The following is an 18,195-nucleotide window of genomic DNA, read 5'->3' on the forward strand; positions in this document are numbered from 1 at the left end:
AAAAGCACTTAGCTAAATGCCTGGGACATAGTAAATGCTCTCTAATACTAGTTATTACTCATCTTATTTTTATAATACAAATTAGTGATACATGCAAATAAAACAGCATTTGACATAAATGCATACCTATAAGAAATACAGGGCTTCCCTGGTGGTGCAGTGGTTGAGAACCTACCTGCTAATGCAGGGGACACGGGTTCGAGCCCTGGCCTGGGAGGTTGCCACATGCCGTGGAGCAACTAGGCCCATGAGACACAACTACTGAGCCTGCATGTCTGGAGCCTGTGCTCCGCAACAAGAGAGGCCATGATAGTGAGAGCCCCGCACACTGCAATGAAGAGTGGCCCCTGCTGGCCACAGCTGGAGAAAGCCCTCGCACAGAAACGAAGACCCAACACAGCCAAAATAAATAAATAAATTTAAAAAAACCCAAAAACCATCAAACCCCTCAGAGTTGTTGCTGTGGAATGAGAGTGGGAAATAGGGATTAAAGATGGATAAAGGGGGCTTCCCTGGTGGCACAGTGGTTGAGAATCTGCCTGCTAATACAGGGGACATGGGTTTGAGCCCTGGTCTGGGAAGATCCCACATGCCATGGAGCAACTAGGCCCGTGAGCCACAACTACTGAGCCTGCGCGTCTGGAGCCTGTGCTCCGCAACAAGGGATGCTGCGATAGTGAGTGGTCTGCACACTGCAATGAAGAGTGGCCCCCGCTTGCCACAACTAGAGAAAGCCCTCGCACAGAAACGAAGACCCAACACAGCCAAAAGTAAAATTAAATAAATAAATAAATAAAAGAAATGCATTTAAAAAAGGATAAAGGCACAGCTATCACAAGAGGAGGTCATTTGTCAGGAACTGAAGAATACGAATAAACTTTCTGCACCAGAATTAAAAAAAACAGGTAAAAGATGAAACAAAGGGTTTGCTTCTTGAGAGCATGTATGTTACAGGTGATTTCAGCTGCAAGTGAGATAATGTCCAATTGAAAGTGGCTTAATCATAGGTGTTATTATCGCTCAAAATAGACATTTGGAGGTAGGTAGTCCCAGACTCGGTTCAGTTCTAAATGATACTATTCTTCTGCCTCCAGTCTTTAAAGCCCTAGCTTTCACACTCTGCCTTTGCTGTCCAGATCATAAGAGAAGCCATATCTCAGAGTCCAAATGGTAGGGAAAGGAGAGGACTCACTTAGGACGTCTGTCTTTTAACTAAGAAGAAAACATTTCCAGACTCTCCACCACCAGCAATCATACCATCAACTCAGATCAAGCCCATTACTCTGGATGGGTTAGATACAGCAGAGCTGTGAGGAAAAACAAATCTAGCATGGGATATTGGCAGCCCCTCTGACAGAATGTTGGCTCTTCTTACAAGGCAGAAGGGGGTGGGAATGGCTCCTGGGTAGGTCACCAAGTGTATCTGCCATATGAGGGTGAGGAAATGGGGTATATAAAGGATGGGTTGACCTCATACTACTTGAATTAAAAATCACCACTACACCACTTACAGGCCTTCGACCTTATGGAAATGATTCAACCTTTCTGTGCCTTGTTTTCCCCAACTGTGAAAAAGTAGTAATAATAACCACCTTATAATTGTGCACTAAATAAATGTCGGTTATTATTACTCTTTATTAGTAATTATTTAAACAAGTGAAGGACTTGTAGTTTTTTGGATCTCCATTAGAATCCTGAGGTTGTCATTTACTTGCAGTGGCTATTCCTATGCACACATGCTCTTACTCCAGGGTGATATCGTCAGATATCCCTTAAGGGGCAATGTCTTTTGTTGTCAGGGGGTAGGGATAGTTCTATGGGAATGTAATTTAGTACCTGGTAGGGGCCAGGGATGCTGCTAAACATCCTACAGTGTAAGACAGCCTCCACAATGGAGAATTACTCAGTCCAAAATGTTAATACTGTAAAGACTGAGAAACCCTTTTATGTAACTGAGATTCAAATAGGTAAAAACTGGACATTTTAACCACTTATATCAACCACATTTTTTGTCTACAAAATGGAGATAATGATTCCTTCTTTATAGCACAATTGAGACGATTAAAACTCCAACATGTGTACAGCATGCCAAACAGAGTGAGCTAACAGTTCACTGTGGCTTAGTTTCTTCAACTATAAAATGTGATAATACTACTTCATTGTAAAGTCACTGTGAGGATTAAATAAAATATGCTTGGGGTTCCCAGCACATAGTAGGTAATGTTAAGTGTTAGCGACTTTCTTTCTTCCCTTCTCATTAATCTTCAAAAGACAGAACTTTGATCCTCTTAAGTGATTAGGTAATGAAGGAGCTACTGAGAAAAAAATACAACAATACAACTTAAAGCAAAGCTTGGATCCCTGGAGTTGAGAAATTTTTTCACTATTCAGTTGTCACAAGATATCACTTATGATTTGTATTAGATCAGTCATGCTGTAATAAAAATTTGTGCATCCAGTTACAGAGTTAGAAACATGAATTTTAGGAAAACAAAAATAAAATCAGTTCTTAACCCTGTTTTCCTTTTCATTTTTACAAGGTCATTACTTCTTTAATGGTACTTAGGACAATTTGTAACAGTGAAGTTCCACATGCTTACTGGTCAATTCACTGTAAACACCATAGTGCATATTTACTGTACAAAACTCCATATTATACATGTAATGAGTCTTGGTAATAAAAGAGGAACCAATGTTTCATTTGTCCATGTTACTTCATGCAGTGCACTTTTGAGGTCTGGAATACGGAAAGCACCTTCTTTGAAAAGGAAATATCACAGAGAAGAAAGGCACTATCAGTGTGCCAGTAGAAACTAAATGAGACTTGAGGCTAAAAAAAACTTTGAAGCTTGACCTTGCAGACATCCGCACACCTTGCACTTTCGAACTCAGGCAAGGGATAAATGGCCAACATAAACCAGGCTCAAATCCTGTTACTACTTAAAGATTTCAAAATTGCTAGTCAATAAAATGGAAGAGAACCTGTGCATCCACATGTAGGAAAGAAAGATAAAAGTTGGTTGAAAAAATGTGGTGGTTAGCATTGGGAGGAGGGGATGGGGGAAGGGGGGCTCAAGACAAAGCACCAGATACCAGCAGTAAAAGAGAAGAGTGCAGCTCACTGTGGTCCTTCTAATTGCCATGGAATCAAGCCAATGGGGTTAATGAAACTAGCCTGAGCTTTTAGTATTTCATCTTTTGCTCCTTGAACTCTGTTTTGTTTGCTTTTTATCTTCTGTAATGTTTATGAAGGCAGAAATCCAGTAAAATGAGAGACATGTAAAACACATGAAGTACCTGCTGTTATTAGTTGACAAAATAGATATTTATGGATTTCTTCTTTCCTTCCTTTTCTGTTTAGGGTTAGAGAATTTACAGGTAACATCTCCATCACCTCCCTTAAGTACTTAGATACATTTTTCCCTTAAGGGATTCTACTTTATATTGAGCTAAAACACATTTCTTGTTTTTTTGTTTCTGTTTTACCCACTGGTCCTATTTTTAACACTTGAGTTCACATGCCAGATCTTGAGTAATTTGAAGAAAAAAGCCATATTCCTGGTACATTATCCTATCTCTTGGCTATACATTCCTGTTCCTTGTGATACGTCAAGTTTCCTCACTGTTCTATTTTTTCAAATTTTTCCAGGTGGTTCAGATTTTCTTAAGAGAGTCATACTCTGAAGCAAAAGAAGGATTTTAAGGGTGGCCTAGAGCAGTGCTTCTTAACTTTAACTGTGCATTCCAATCACTGGGAGGTCTTTTTTTTTTAATTGAAGTGTAGTTGATTTACAATGTTGTGTTAATTTCTGCTGTACAGCAAAGTGATTCAGTTATATATACATTCATTTTTTAATATTCTTTTTCATTATATTTTATCATAGGATATTGAATATAGTACCCTGTGCTATACAGTAGGACCTTGTTGTTTATCCATTCTATATATAAGCGCTTACATCTGCTAACCCCAACCTCCCAGCCCCCTCTCCCTTAGTAAACACAAGTCTTTTCTATATGGCTGTGAGTCTGTTTCTGTTTCGTAAATAAGTTGATTTGTGTCATATTTTAGATTCCACATATTAATGATATCATAAGATATTTCTCTTTGTCTGACTTACTTCACTTAGTATGATAATCTCTAGTTGCATCCATGTTGCTGCAAATGGCATTATTTCATTCTTCTTTGTGGCTGAGTAGTATTCCATTGTATACATGTACCACATCTTCTCTATCCATTCCTCTGTTGATGGACATTTAGGTTGTTTTCACGTCTTGGCTATTGTGAATAGTGCTGCTATGAACATAGAGGAGCATGTATCTTTTTGATTCATAGTGTTGTCTGGATATATGCCCAGGAGTGGGATTCTTGGATCATATGGTAATTCTATTTTTAGTTTTCTGAGGAACCTCCATACTGTTTTCCATAGTGGCTCCACCAATTTAAATTCCCACCAACAGTGTAGGAGGGTTTCCCTTTCTCCACACCCTCTCTAGCATTTGTTATTTGTAGACTTTTTAATTATGGCCATTCTGATTGGTGTGAGGTGTTACCTCATCATAGTTCTGATTTGCATTTCTCTAATAATTAGTGATGTTGAGCATTTTTTCACATGCTTATTGGCCATCTGTATTTCTTCTTTGGAGAAATGTCTGTTTAGGTCTTCTGCCTCTTTTTCGATTGGGCTGTTTGTTTTTTTGTTGTTGAGTTTTATGAGCCGTTTGTATGTTTCAGAAATTAAGCCCTTGATGCTTGCCTCATTTGCAAATATTATCTCCCACTCTGTAGGTTGTCTTTTCGTTTTGTTCATGGTTTCCTTTGCTGTGCAAAAGCTTGTAATTTTGTTTAGGATCCATCTGTTTATTTTTGTTTTTATTTCTATTGCCTTGGGAGAATGACCTAAAAAAACATTGGTACAATTTATGTCAGAGAACGTTTTGCCTATGTTCTCTTCTAGGAGTTTTATGGTATCATGTCTTATGTTTAAGTCTTTAAGCCATTTTGAGTTTATTTTTGTGTATGGTGTAAGGGTGTATTCAACCTCATTGATTTATATGTGGCTTTCCTACTTTCCCAACACCACTTGCTGAGGAGAATTTTTCCCATTGTGTATTCTTGCCAAGTGGGATTCATCTCAAGTTCACAAGAATGGTTCAACATATGAACATCAATCAATGTGATACACCACATCAACAAAAGAAAAGGAAAAAACCACATGATCATCTCAATAGATGCAGAAAAAGCATTTGACAGAGTTCAACATCCATTCATGGTAAAAAATCTCTTACCAAAGTGGGTATATAGGGAACATATCTCAACATAATAAAAGCTATGTAAGACAAATCCACTGCCAATATAATACTCAATGGTGAAAAACTTAAAGCCTCCCCACTGAAATATGGAACAAAACAAGGATGTCCACTCTCACCTGTTCTATTCAACATAGTATTGGAAGTCCTAGCTGTAGCAATCAGACAAAAAAGAAAAAAAAGAAAATGTGTCCAAATTGGAAGGGAAGACATAAAATTGTCATTACATGCAGATAACATGATACTATATATAGAAAACCCTAAAGACTCTGCACAAAAACTATTAGAACTGATAAATTCAGCAAGGTAGCAGGATATAATATTAACATACAGAAGTTGGTTGCATTTCTTTAGACTAACAATGAAATATCAGAAAGGGAATGTCAACAAACAATACCGTTTAAAATTACACTCCAAAAAATAAAATCCTTGGAATATATATGAAGTGTTTTATTCCTCACCAAGGAGGTGAAAAACATGTGCTGAGAACTATAAAACATTAATAATAGAAACTGAAGATGATTCAAAGAAATGAAGAGGTCCCATGCTCTTGGATTGGAAGAATTTATGTTGTTAAAATGTCCATACTACCCAAAGCAATCTACAAATTTAATGTGATCCCTATCAAATTACCCATGACATTTTTCACAGAACTAGAACAAAATTCCTAAAATGTATATGGAACCATAAAACACCCGGAATTGCCAAAGCAATCCTGAAGAAAAAAAACAAAGCAGGAGGCATAATTATCCCAGACTTCAGACAAACACTACAAAGCTACAGTAATTGAAACAACATGGGAACTTCCCTGGTGGTGCAGTGGTTAAGAATCCACCTGCCAATGCAGGGGACACGGGTTCAATCCCTGGCCTGTGAAGATCCCACATGCTGTGGAGCAACGAAGCCCATGTGCCACAACTACTGAGCCTGCGCTCTAGAGCCCGTGAGCCACAACTATTGAAGCCTGTGTACCTAGAGCCCATGCTCTGAAACAAGAGAAGCTACCACAATGAGAGAAGCCCATGCACTGAAACAAAGAGTAGCCCACACTCGCCACAGCTAGAGAAAGCCCATGTGCAGCAACAAAGACCCAATGTAGACAAAAATAAATAAATTTATTTTTTTAAAAACAGCATGGTATTGGCACAAAAACAGACATATGGATCAATGGAACAGACTAGAGAGCCCAGAAATAAGCCCACACACCTAAGGTCAGTAAATCTTTGACAAAGGAGGCAAGGATATACAATGGGAAGTCTTATTAAGGTGCAGATTCTGCTTTGCTAGGTATGTGAGACTCTAAAGTTGTTTCTAGCAAGCTCCTCTGAGATGCTAAAGCTGCTGGTTAGCCAACAACTAATTGAGTAGTGATGGTCTAAGAATGCAGAGTAGAATATATTATGAATTTCCTCATTCTAAGTACTATTCATCTGTGAATGCAGTGTAAGACACACATTTTTGTGCACATGTGAAAGAGCCCCATCACCTTTCCTAGACTCTGGAACAGTAGCAGCATTTAAAAAAAATATTTATTTGTTTTAGCAGTATTGTATCAGTATATTCTCAAGAACATGAACCTTACTACTCAGATAAATATCTCACTACCCTTCATTACTCAGGGCAACCACTGAACCATTTTAGTAGGTAGCTAGTGGCTACCTACATAACTTCTTCCTTTGCAGTTGGTGCCAATTAGTCTTTACATTTTAATGTAAAATTCACTCTCTTCCTGCACTAACCTGTGTTCAAAATAGAAACTTTGGAAGTTACTTGATATTCCCCTCCACTTCATATTGTTAGTCAATGAATTTATTACCAAGACCTGTTGATGATACTTCCTAAATAGCTTGTAGTATTACACATGCTCCAGAGCTCAGCTTAAAGATTGCTTTCTCTAAGAAGCCCCCCCATTTTCTCTACCATCCACATCCATGACCACATCTACACCCAACCAGTTGACCCCTTATGCTCGATTATGTCTGAGCTACTCATGCTTCTCCTCTCTTAATCTTAGCATATTTATTATTATAGAGGCTTTATATGTTTTTTTCGCACTATCACCCCCAGTCCCAGCAGAGGGTCTAGAACAGAGAAAAGGTCTAACAAGAGCCTTTGGGGGCAGCAGGGGGATGGGCAAGATAGGGGTATGGGATTAAGAGATACAAACTATTATGTATAAAATAAGCAACAAGGATATATTGTATAGCACAGGGAACTACAGCCATTATCTTGTAATAACCTTTAATTGAGTATAATCTGTAAAAAATACTGAATCACTATTCTGTACACTTGAAACTAATATTGTAAATCAACTATACTTCAATTAAAAATACCTGTGGAATGTTTAGTAAATATTGAAAAGACCTGTGCTTGATTTAGCACTATCTAGGTGAATTGCACTGACATTCACTTGGAATGAAGTCTAACTTTAGTTGCTTATCAAAATAACTTTATTTTGCAATTTGAAGTGCTTTTCTGTAAGTGGGGATCATTAAAAGTGAATTTTTCTATTAATATTTGAAATCCTTTTAAATGGTGCTTTAACCTGAATAGTGTTAGTACATAGCATTCATAAACAAAATCTCTCACTTGCTCTTAACTTAAAAAATAAAACAATAATCACATCTCAGCACATTCTATATTTTAAAAGATTGTACTGAAGCAGTTTTTACTGATGCATGAAGGATGGATGACCTGCATGCTTTTCTGGAACCCATTTATATTTGCTCTCACACACACAAAAGTATGTTGTGCTGAATGCTGGCACCAGCTGTCCATGATGATTATGATCTAGGAGTAAAGTGGTCAACTATGCCAGTTTTGCCCAGGATTTCAGGGTTTCTTAGGATATGGGACTTCCAGTGTCAGAACCAGGACAGTCTTTGGTTAACAGGGAGGATTGGTCACAATAGCCAGTGTTGGCTGGCTCTGGGACCTAACATTTTCTCATAATACCAACCTAGTTCCAATGTCCATAACAGCCAGGCCTGTTAAAGGAAGTCACAATAGCTGGGGTAGCTGCCTTCTAGATACAAAAGGGAAATTTGACTTGGAAAGCTTTCCTGGCCGATCTGCCCTTTCACAAGATTAATTCCTTGTCACCTTGTATTGAGATCATTGCCATCAGAAGGCCAGCCATGGCAGAAAGATACAACCCCCTTTTTTTAAGCTGAAGACTTATTCTCTACTATTTATAAAGAATCAGATTCTATCCTTTTCTGTAATATCAGCCATGGCAGCCATCTGATGGTAATAATTTAACCATCTGCAACTGCAGTCATTTAGTAAACTGTTTGCAAAAAATAATCTATAAAATGAAATGCAAATTGGATGAATTCAGAGGCATATATTTCTCTAATTAATATTGCATCCTTAGGGAATTATAGTGTCCTTGTGGCAACATTCATTTTACTGAAATCTTCTCTGGAAATGCCATTTAAACAGTGGAACATTAAAATTTTAGAAGGAAATAATGTGATTTCTTCAGAAATGTCTCCAACTTAATTAAGTCAGTATTTTCAAAACAGGGATCTTTTAAGAGTGGAAGTTTAGGTACAGAGTCTGTTCTCAAAAGAGAAAAAAGAAAAATGGAATGGCTTCCTAATGTCTAGTGGATGAAATTCAAAGTGCTTAATCTAGTTTTCAAAGGCTTCTTTCAAAAGAGGCCTGAAAATAACTATCCCAAAGTCTTTTCACCATCTTCCTGGAAACTTTCTCCATTTCTTCCTGGTAGGTCAACGACTCTTCAGACACTACTGGGACTGTGTCTTGTACATAGTAGGCAATCAGTAAATATAAATTAGATGGATGAATAACTGATGGACAATAAATGGAGTCAAGCTTTTACTCATGAATTGCTCCTTACACAGAATATGTTCCTTTTTCCTGTTTACATATGCTCATTTTTTGACTAGAACTTCTCTAATGTCTTTTAATTCATGTTATAATTTAACAAATTATTGCTCCAACTGTTTGATGTATGGTTTAAGCTATTTTAATTTTTTTCATCATACCTCTAGCAGCCATCTAGACCTTAAGATCCTTGAGGGAAATGTTCACAGTGAATGCTGCTGAATGTTTAGAATCTTTATCCCAGAATTGGTCATGTTATCATTGCCAAGATGACAGACTATCTCTGATTCTTCCCCTCTCATATTCTACTCTGTTGCTCCTTCTCTTTTTTTCTAGCTTAAACATACCCCATACTAGGTCTCCCCTTGCCAAAGGACTGCATGCTGAAAGTCCATCTCTCTCTACTCTTTATTTTTCCTGTTCTACTTCTTAACCCAAATTCCTGTTTAAATATCCAATTGTTACCAAAAAAGTAGAAGTAAATAATTTGACTAAATCATCGAAGGTGATTACACCAAGGTTAATAACAAAAATGGAAGTATTTTAGTTTTTAAAAAGCCATTGTTAAACCAAATACATATCTATATAATAAATGTTCAAGTATTGGGAATTGATAATTTTCAAACAGTTTGAGGTAGAAGAATGAATGTATGTGTGCGTGCTTTCTTTAGGGACACAGATATTTCTCTTTTGCCATTAGCAATGCCTGAAACATGAATAAGAATAAGGATTAAGTGGTGGTGAGGGAGCATGGGCCAATAGTGGTTGGTAATAAAGAAGAATTGAACCTTCAATTAACTGAATTGTTAGTGGTAAGGAGTAAGGTTTGTTATATCTTGCTGTTATTAAAATTGAGAAATTTAAGGGAACGAAATAGTCACGGGAAGATCCTTGTTTAATTCTTGGGAGTGCTCTACTGAGGTCAGAATAAAATCACTTAATTGCCTACATTTTTTATTTCCCAAGTTCTGACAATTGGAATAGATGTCCTAAATGATGACCCTAAATACCAACATGGGCTATAATGATGAGACAATGAGATAATGTGAGTGAAAAGCATTTTGTGAGCCACAGTGCACTGTGCAAATATAAAAAAGACCTTTTAATACATACCTATCTAAAAATTAGTATTTCTTTGTAAAATTGTTATTTGCTCTTTATGGAATTACTTAATGTGAGTAGATAACCATGTTTTAAGAATGCTATAGTAAAAGTTCCTTAAAGCATCAGAGGTCTGCCTAAATCACTTCCATTATTCCTTGTACCTCTGACATTTCATAATATATTGTAACACGAGTGAGGGAAATACTATTTCAACAATTAGTATGTATTCAATATGAAATACATGTAATTTCTTTCTATTAACATCCCACCTGCCTTCTGTTAAGCAATTTAGTCTGCAAGCTATCCAGGTAATGTGGTCTAATCCAGGGAATCTTCATGAACTTGGGATGTATAAATCAGTTTTAGTTCGATCCTTCTCCATACCTGATCTTCCCTTCTCGCTGGACACTGTTCTCTCCTGGCCACCAAGTGGACACTATTGCCAGTCATCCCAGTAGAACTAGAGCTGGAGGGTTAGCTTCCATCATTGGTACTCTGGAGGGAATTGTTCACTGAGGGCTGGTATCACGCACTGTGATAGCCCACAGCTGATGTACTCAAGGCACAGAAGATCCTTGGTACTGGTGGAAATGAATGGTCAATGATAGGTTCTTCAAGAAAAGATTCATTTCCTGTGCAATTTTCTCCACTTTGGAGGTCCTCTGAAAGGTTGACATGGAAATTCATTATGCCTCAAGACAGGCAGCCCACCATAGCATTCCTCTGAAACAGCTCCCCTTGTCTGGTACCCAGATAAATATTCAAAAAGTTACTCCAACTGGTATGGTACAACTATTGACAATCAGAACAGATCATGGCCAGAACAGTGGGGAGGAGTCTGTACTAGTTTTAGTCTCTACTTCATGGCTCATGGGGAGTCCTCTCAGAATGGTGCTGAGAGGTGGGAGGCACTCAGGACCTAGGACAGCTGCTGGTTTTTCTATGAGTCAGAAGGCTTTCCATTTTAACAACCGGTGGAGCCATGTTGGGACACTTTGCCAAGGAGCTTTCTATTGTGCATTGGAGTGGGAGATCACAAGAAAACATCAAATGAATCTGATTTCCTTGGTAGGTCTGGCTAAGAAATTGGGATGGGGGGGTGTGTCCACCTTAAGAAGACAGCATATGAATACTCTTTGTGACTTTTTTTTCAGTTTTTTTTTGTTTTCTTCTATTGCATGAAAAATATAGTACATATATAGTCTATTCTTTGGCCAGGTGTTTGTCTTAATTATCATTTGTTAGACATGATATGACCAGGTTTTTTTGTTCTTCCTTTATCCAACTCTAAATCAACCAAAACCTTAAACCACCCCCCATCGCCCCTTACTCTTCTGTGAGATATAGCATGCTCCAGTCTGTCAGGAGCTGACTCTTGAATCTCCTGAGTGTCCATACAGTTGACCTTTGAACAACACCTGAGGCACCATCGCCCCTGCAGTTAAAAGTTCACATCCTGCTCCAGATTATATCCCTAAATCTCAGGATCATAATGCATGCCAATTGCCTCACTGTAAATCAAATCTACAAAAACCAGTTTTATTTAACGAGGGTTTTTTTAACTTGGAAAATACCTTCCTGAGAGTATTTAGACTGCACAAAATGGGACAATGGGTGATGGTTGGTCTTAAAGGTTTTTGAACTTTTTCTGCTGTGATTTAATTGACAGACCTAATACCCTATAATAATCTCTATAAATGAGGTGGGGTGGGGGAGTGGAGGAGGAGGAAGAGGGTAGAGTTAAAACAAGAAGGCTTATTATGTTCTCAAGAGTTCCTTTTAAATGAGTCAGCTGGAGGATAGCTTAACTGAAACTTGTGAGTGATTCCATAACCCTTTGAAGCAGCTCTGCGTACCAGGTGTTACCATCCCAGAGAACACAAGGCTGAAGTTCAACCCAGTATATGGCCAGCCTCTACATTAACAGAGCTTTCCTTAACTGGGGTCTCATTTATCCATTCCATGAATATATATTGTAGAACAAGATAGCTCATCTCCCTGTTCACTTGTAAGTTTTTCAGCTGAAGTGCATTTGGAAACGTGTGCAGCCCTGAAACCAGCAAACAGTTCAGACCTAAGATGATTTCCTTACCACGTTGAGTTCATGTTTTATGGTACATTTTTTTTAACCAAAATGGCTGGAATGGTGATTTAATAAAATGTATTTGTTTATTTAACAAATATTTACTGAGCACCTCCTATGCACTTGGCACTGTCAGGAAATAAAGAGATACTAAAATATTATCCCTAACTTGAAAATCTCAGTATCAATGGATGTGATGGTTAATTTTTTGTCTACTTGGGGTGCCCAGGTAGTTGGTTGAACATTATTCTGAGCATGTCTGTGAGGGCATTTCTGCATAAGATTGACATTTGAATTGGTAGACTGAGTAAAGCAGATGCTCTCCTCAATATGTATAGGTTGGAGGCTCAATAGAACAAAAGGCTGAGTAAGAACGATTCTCTCTTTCCATCTGATTGTCTTCACATTGGGACACTGGTCTTTTCCTGCATTCAGACTAATACACCATTGGTTCTCCTGGTTCTCAGGCCATTGGTCTCGGACTGGAGCTGAACCTTCAGCCCTCTTTAGTCTCCAGCTTACAGATCACACATCATGGGACTTATCTTCTAAAATTAGATGAGCCAGTTGTTATAATATCTATCTATCTGTCTTATTCATTCTGTTTCTCTAGGGAACACTAATACAATGGGAGAAGCATGATGTACACAGTCCTAATCCTACATAAGTTATTATTTGTGAGTCATATGATAACAGATACAGAGTGTCTTGGGAGCACACAAATGGACATGAATGCATTATTTGAGGGGCCAGTCAGGGAAGGATTCATGGAGGAAATAACACTGAGCTGGCTCTTTTTTTTTATTTTTCCAGGCAGAGAAGGTGGGATATTATGTTCCAGGGACTGGAAACAGCAGGCACAAAAATATGAGTCCTTCACTATCCATTTCTTCAAAGAATGGTGAAAGTTTCAGAATGACTCGATTTTTCACCATATAGGGAGCTATCAGAAAGATGCATGGGGTATTTGCAAAGTAAAAAGACCATATTATATTCCATAAGGAAAGCAAGGCACGCTTGAATCTCATTAAATCAGACCTACTTTTTGGGAAACTAAGCATCATTGCCTGGTTGCTAATTTACCTGTAATGAATGATCTTCTTACAAGTTCCTGAGATATCTATCTTCTCCTATAAAATATTCCTCAACTTTCGTTTATGCTGCTGTCCTTACCTAGTTGAGCTTTTCTGGACTTCAGACCAACAGAAAGTGTGAGAGAATAATTTTGTATAGTTTGAAGCCACTGAATTTTTTTACAACATCAATAAATACCTAATTCACTATTGCCTGGTTTTACACAGGAGAATAAACTGTTCAGTTTGTGTTTTTAAAATATAATGTAATTCTCAGTGGAAACATTAAGGAATACAGCAGAAGCCTGAACCAGTGGTAACAGTATTTTGGATTAGGATGGTAGCATAAGAGATCCAGAAAAGTGTTTGGATTTGATCATTGGGAAGTAAGAGCTTCCAAGTTAGTGATAGATCAGATATTCAAGGAGAGGGAAAGTGATAGGTCCACAATTAGTCTTAGGTGTCAGGCTTCTGGAACTGGTGAGTGCTGTTTTCAGCTGAGGAAAAGGAAGTACTTTAGAGAGAACAGGCTGAGAGGAAAAGGTTTTCTGCCATTCAACTAACTAACTGGAACTAACTAGCTAACTATGTATGTATATATAAAAGATGTATATATATATATAATACATATATATAAAGTACATACATATACACACATATATATATATAATTTCTTTAAAGAAATGTTGTGCTTGTAGGGGAAAAAATACCTTTTGCAAATACTTCTCTTGAACTGTTCACCCAACATTCTTTATCTTGAGCTACAAAATGTTCCAATGCCTGTGTTATATTTCAACCTCAGAAAATAACAAATTTTCCTTTGGTTCTTCACAAAAATTAGCAAACTCTGTGAATTCGCTTACTCAATCCTGAAATACACAGCTGCAGACTAATTACTAGAAGAGATTAAATGTACTTTTGATATATACAGGATGACATATTTATCCAAAGAAATTCTCCCCATGTACATTTACCTGGGGGAAATGTAATGAGTATCAACCCCCTGGTGCCCCTCATCATCCGTGGTCCAATTATCTGAGTTCAGTAGTTCAGTGCCCATCAAAACATAAGTCTATTCCACTTGGAAGGGCTTGACTTATAATATGATATATTATATTAAGTGTGATATATATGTATATACATATATATTTATACAAAATTTTATTGGTCTCAGCAACTGTTTTTGCTTTTGTCACTCTTTCCACAGAGCAGAGTCTTAGAGGCAGAAGAATGCAAAGGTTAAGAGAATGCTCACTGACCTCATTTAGTGGTTGTGTGATTTGAGGAAGTGATCTCTCTGTACTTCAGTTTATTCATACATATGATGGGGATAAAAATAATAACTATTTCAATGTGTTCTTGTTTGATGCTAAATGATTTCATGCCTGCAAACACTCAGCACAGGGCTTATCACCTAGAAAGAATTCAGAAACATTCTTGTAGCTATCCTCAAGATCATCTAACTGAACTCATTTAACTGACAGAGAAGAAATTAAAATACAGACACTTCACCTTACACGTACTCATATGCACTGAATCCAGATTACCTGAATCCCAACCCTGGACACTGAGATACCATGCTGATAATCATTGCCTTGCTTGTGCTTGAGAGTCACACGAGTCAGAATCACCTGAAATTCAGATTACTGGGCATGACCCTCAGAGTTTCTGATTCATTAGGGTTCTAGCAAATACTCAGATGAAGCTGATGCTGCTGATTCAGGAGTCATGTTTTAAGAATTGCCAAGTTGACTTGGAGGCAGAGACCAGTTAAGAGTCTCTCTCAAAGTGTGCTGGATTAGATCAGGGATTTAAGAGGTAAAATAGATAGAAACTTAATGTCCCGTGGGAAGTAAGGGAGATGAATGAATGTTGAGATGTCTGTCTCAGACAGCTAGGAAACTGCTTATTAATTTAGATTAGGAAAACCGTTAGGAGTAGATGGTCTGGGAGATGATTGTGGACCCAGTTTTAGATAAGCCAAATGCGAGGTGCTCAGAGCCTGAAAAAAATAAAGAAGTGCTAAATCATCAGTTAACACTTTGAAGCTATAACTTTGGCAAAAGCTCTGAGCAAAAGTTAAAATCTCTAGCTTTATATGTGATCATTGAAAATGTGGAAATGAAAAAAAAACTGTATAAATTGCAAAAGAAGGATAAGAATAAGAACATCACTGCTCAATACAGGCACAGAAAGAGACTAAGAAATATTTGTCAGGGGAATTAGGAGTGAGCAGTAGGATGGGTGACATCCTCCATTATCGGCAGAAATTGTACCTTAGAATACAGGAATATATATACATATATATGATTTAGAGGTTTCAAAAGAGTAATGGGACAGAGACCAGACAGTAGATGATATGTCCTACCCGTGCGTTTGCTAGTAAGCTAAAGCATAAGGCAGCTTAATTACAAAAAAAAGAGAGAAAAAAAGAAAATTGATTATGAACAGCTCTGAATTTGCTCCAACACTCCAGCCACGTTCTTACTTGCTTACTGAACATCTCTCATTGGCTGTCTCACATTTAAAGACTTCTTGAGACTTCCAGGTTGATTTGACCTAAAAATTAAAATTGCCCACAGGTAAACCGATTATCTTGGCTCATTCTCAAGCTGACCATGGCACTTGTAGACATTTTTCTTTCTACCGCTATCGCTATCCAATTCTAGTTCCTAATGATTGTCATACTGATTCTGTCTTTCTAACAGGTCTCATATCCATCTTTAGCACCTTCCTGATGCTACTCTCTTAGTAAGATTTAAGTGTCTCCTCTATTTCTGCAGTTGACACTTACCATGTTATTCTTCCTCCAGCTCCAGTCCCTTCCAATCTGTCAGTCACAATCACACAGCTGTCAAGGTGACATCTCTAAAAGAGAAATCTGCTCAGGCCACACTCCAGCTCAAAATTCACTGACCTTAGGTAAATTCCAAATGGTTTTGGCCTATGATAGAAGGTCCTCCTTTCCTTCCCAGCTTTAGTTTGCATTGAAATTCCTTTAACATTGTAAACTATTTGTAGATAAAAAATAGTTCTTATAACTGTAATAAAAGCTGATATGTAGAGTTTCCATTGTGTGTCACAAACTGATAAATATATACGTTATAATATTTAATCCTTGGCTTGTCCCACTCTACCCCACTTCTGCCCTTCCAGGCCAGCAACCATATTAAGATCTCAGACATCATGCCTAAAGCATAGGCTCAAGCTAAATAGAGCCATATAGGAAAGACAGCCAGGTCTCAGAAACTAAGACTCAAAAGTTTCATTATTAATTAAAATTTAGGGCCTCCCTGGTGGCGCAGTGGTTGAGAGTCCGCCTGCCGATGCAGGGGATACGGGTTCGTGCCCCGGTCTGGGAGGATCCCATATGCCGCGGAGCGGCTGGGCCCGTGAGCCATGGCCTCTGGGCCTGCGCGTCCGGAGCCTGTGCTCCGCAACGGGAGAGGCCACAACAGTGAGAGGCCCGCATACCGCAAAAAGAAAAAAAAAAAAAAAAAAAAATTTAATGGAAAGCATAATTTGGAAGTCTGGTGATCATGCCTATGATCTTTTACCCTGGTTCAAATTTAAGGGAAATGTCATCTAATAATCAAATACTGGTTGGATGAGTACTGGAAGAGCATTTGCATTTCTAATTCTCTGAGTATATGTCAACAGTTTTGGTAGTATGCATTTTTATTCTAGATTAAGAAATAAGCCTCAGGAAATTTAGGTGACTGTCCAAATATGTACATTAAATAGAATGCAGATAGAGTAATTTACATGTTTACTTTTTATGACTTTTAAGATTTTTCTTATTGAGATAGAATCTAACTGTGAACTACATATACCTTAAGAGTATAGTACAATGAGCTTTGACCCATGTAATACACATCCTAATCTTGATTGCTCTAGCGTTATAATAAGTATTGAAGTCAGATGGTATTAAGTCTTTTGTTTTTCTTCTTCAAAGCTGTTTTGTCTAATTTAGGTGATTTGTATTTCCATATAAATGTTAGAATTCACTTGACAACCTCTACAAAAAAATCCTGCTGGAATTTTGATTTATATTTAATTTAAAGACCAATTTAGGATAATTGACTTATTTATACTGTTGGGACATCAGTCTATAAACATGGAGTACCTTGTTATTAAGTTGGGCTGCCTTTAATTTCTGTCAGAAATATTTTACAGTTCTCAATATAGAGTTCTTAGAAGTGTTTAATTATTTTTTAAATGAATTCATTTTATTTATTTATTTTTGTCTGTGTTGGGTCTTCGTTGCTCTGCGCAGGCTTTCTCTAGTTACGGTGAGCGGGGGCTACTCTTCATTGCACTGTGCAGGCTTCTCATTGTGGTGGCTTCTCTTGTTGTGGAGCACAGGCTCTAGGTGCATGGGCTTCAGTAGTTGTGGCAAGCAGGCTCAGTCGTTGTGGCTCACGGGCTTAGTTGCTCCGCGGCATGTGGAATCTTCCCGGACCAGGGCTCGAACCCAAGTCCCCTGCATTGGCAGGTGGATTCTTAACCACTGTGCCACCAGGGAAGCCCAGAGTGTTTAATTATTAAATTTATTCCTAAGTATTTAGTGTTTTAGAATGCTACAGTTTTAAATTTCTTGTTGCAAATTGTTTATTCCTAATATATAGAACTGCAATTAATTTTTGTATACAATTGATTTTTGTATATGGACACCATGCCTTATAACATTGCTAAATACTATTATTAGTTTTAGTAGTTTCCCTGTCCCCCACCCCTCTTTTAGACTCCTTGGGATTTTCTACATATACTATCATA

This window comes from Mesoplodon bidens, assembly GCF_964165515.1.
Source record: "Mesoplodon bidens genome assembly, chromosome: 1".
Lineage (NCBI taxonomy): Eukaryota > Metazoa > Chordata > Mammalia > Artiodactyla > Ziphiidae > Mesoplodon > Mesoplodon bidens.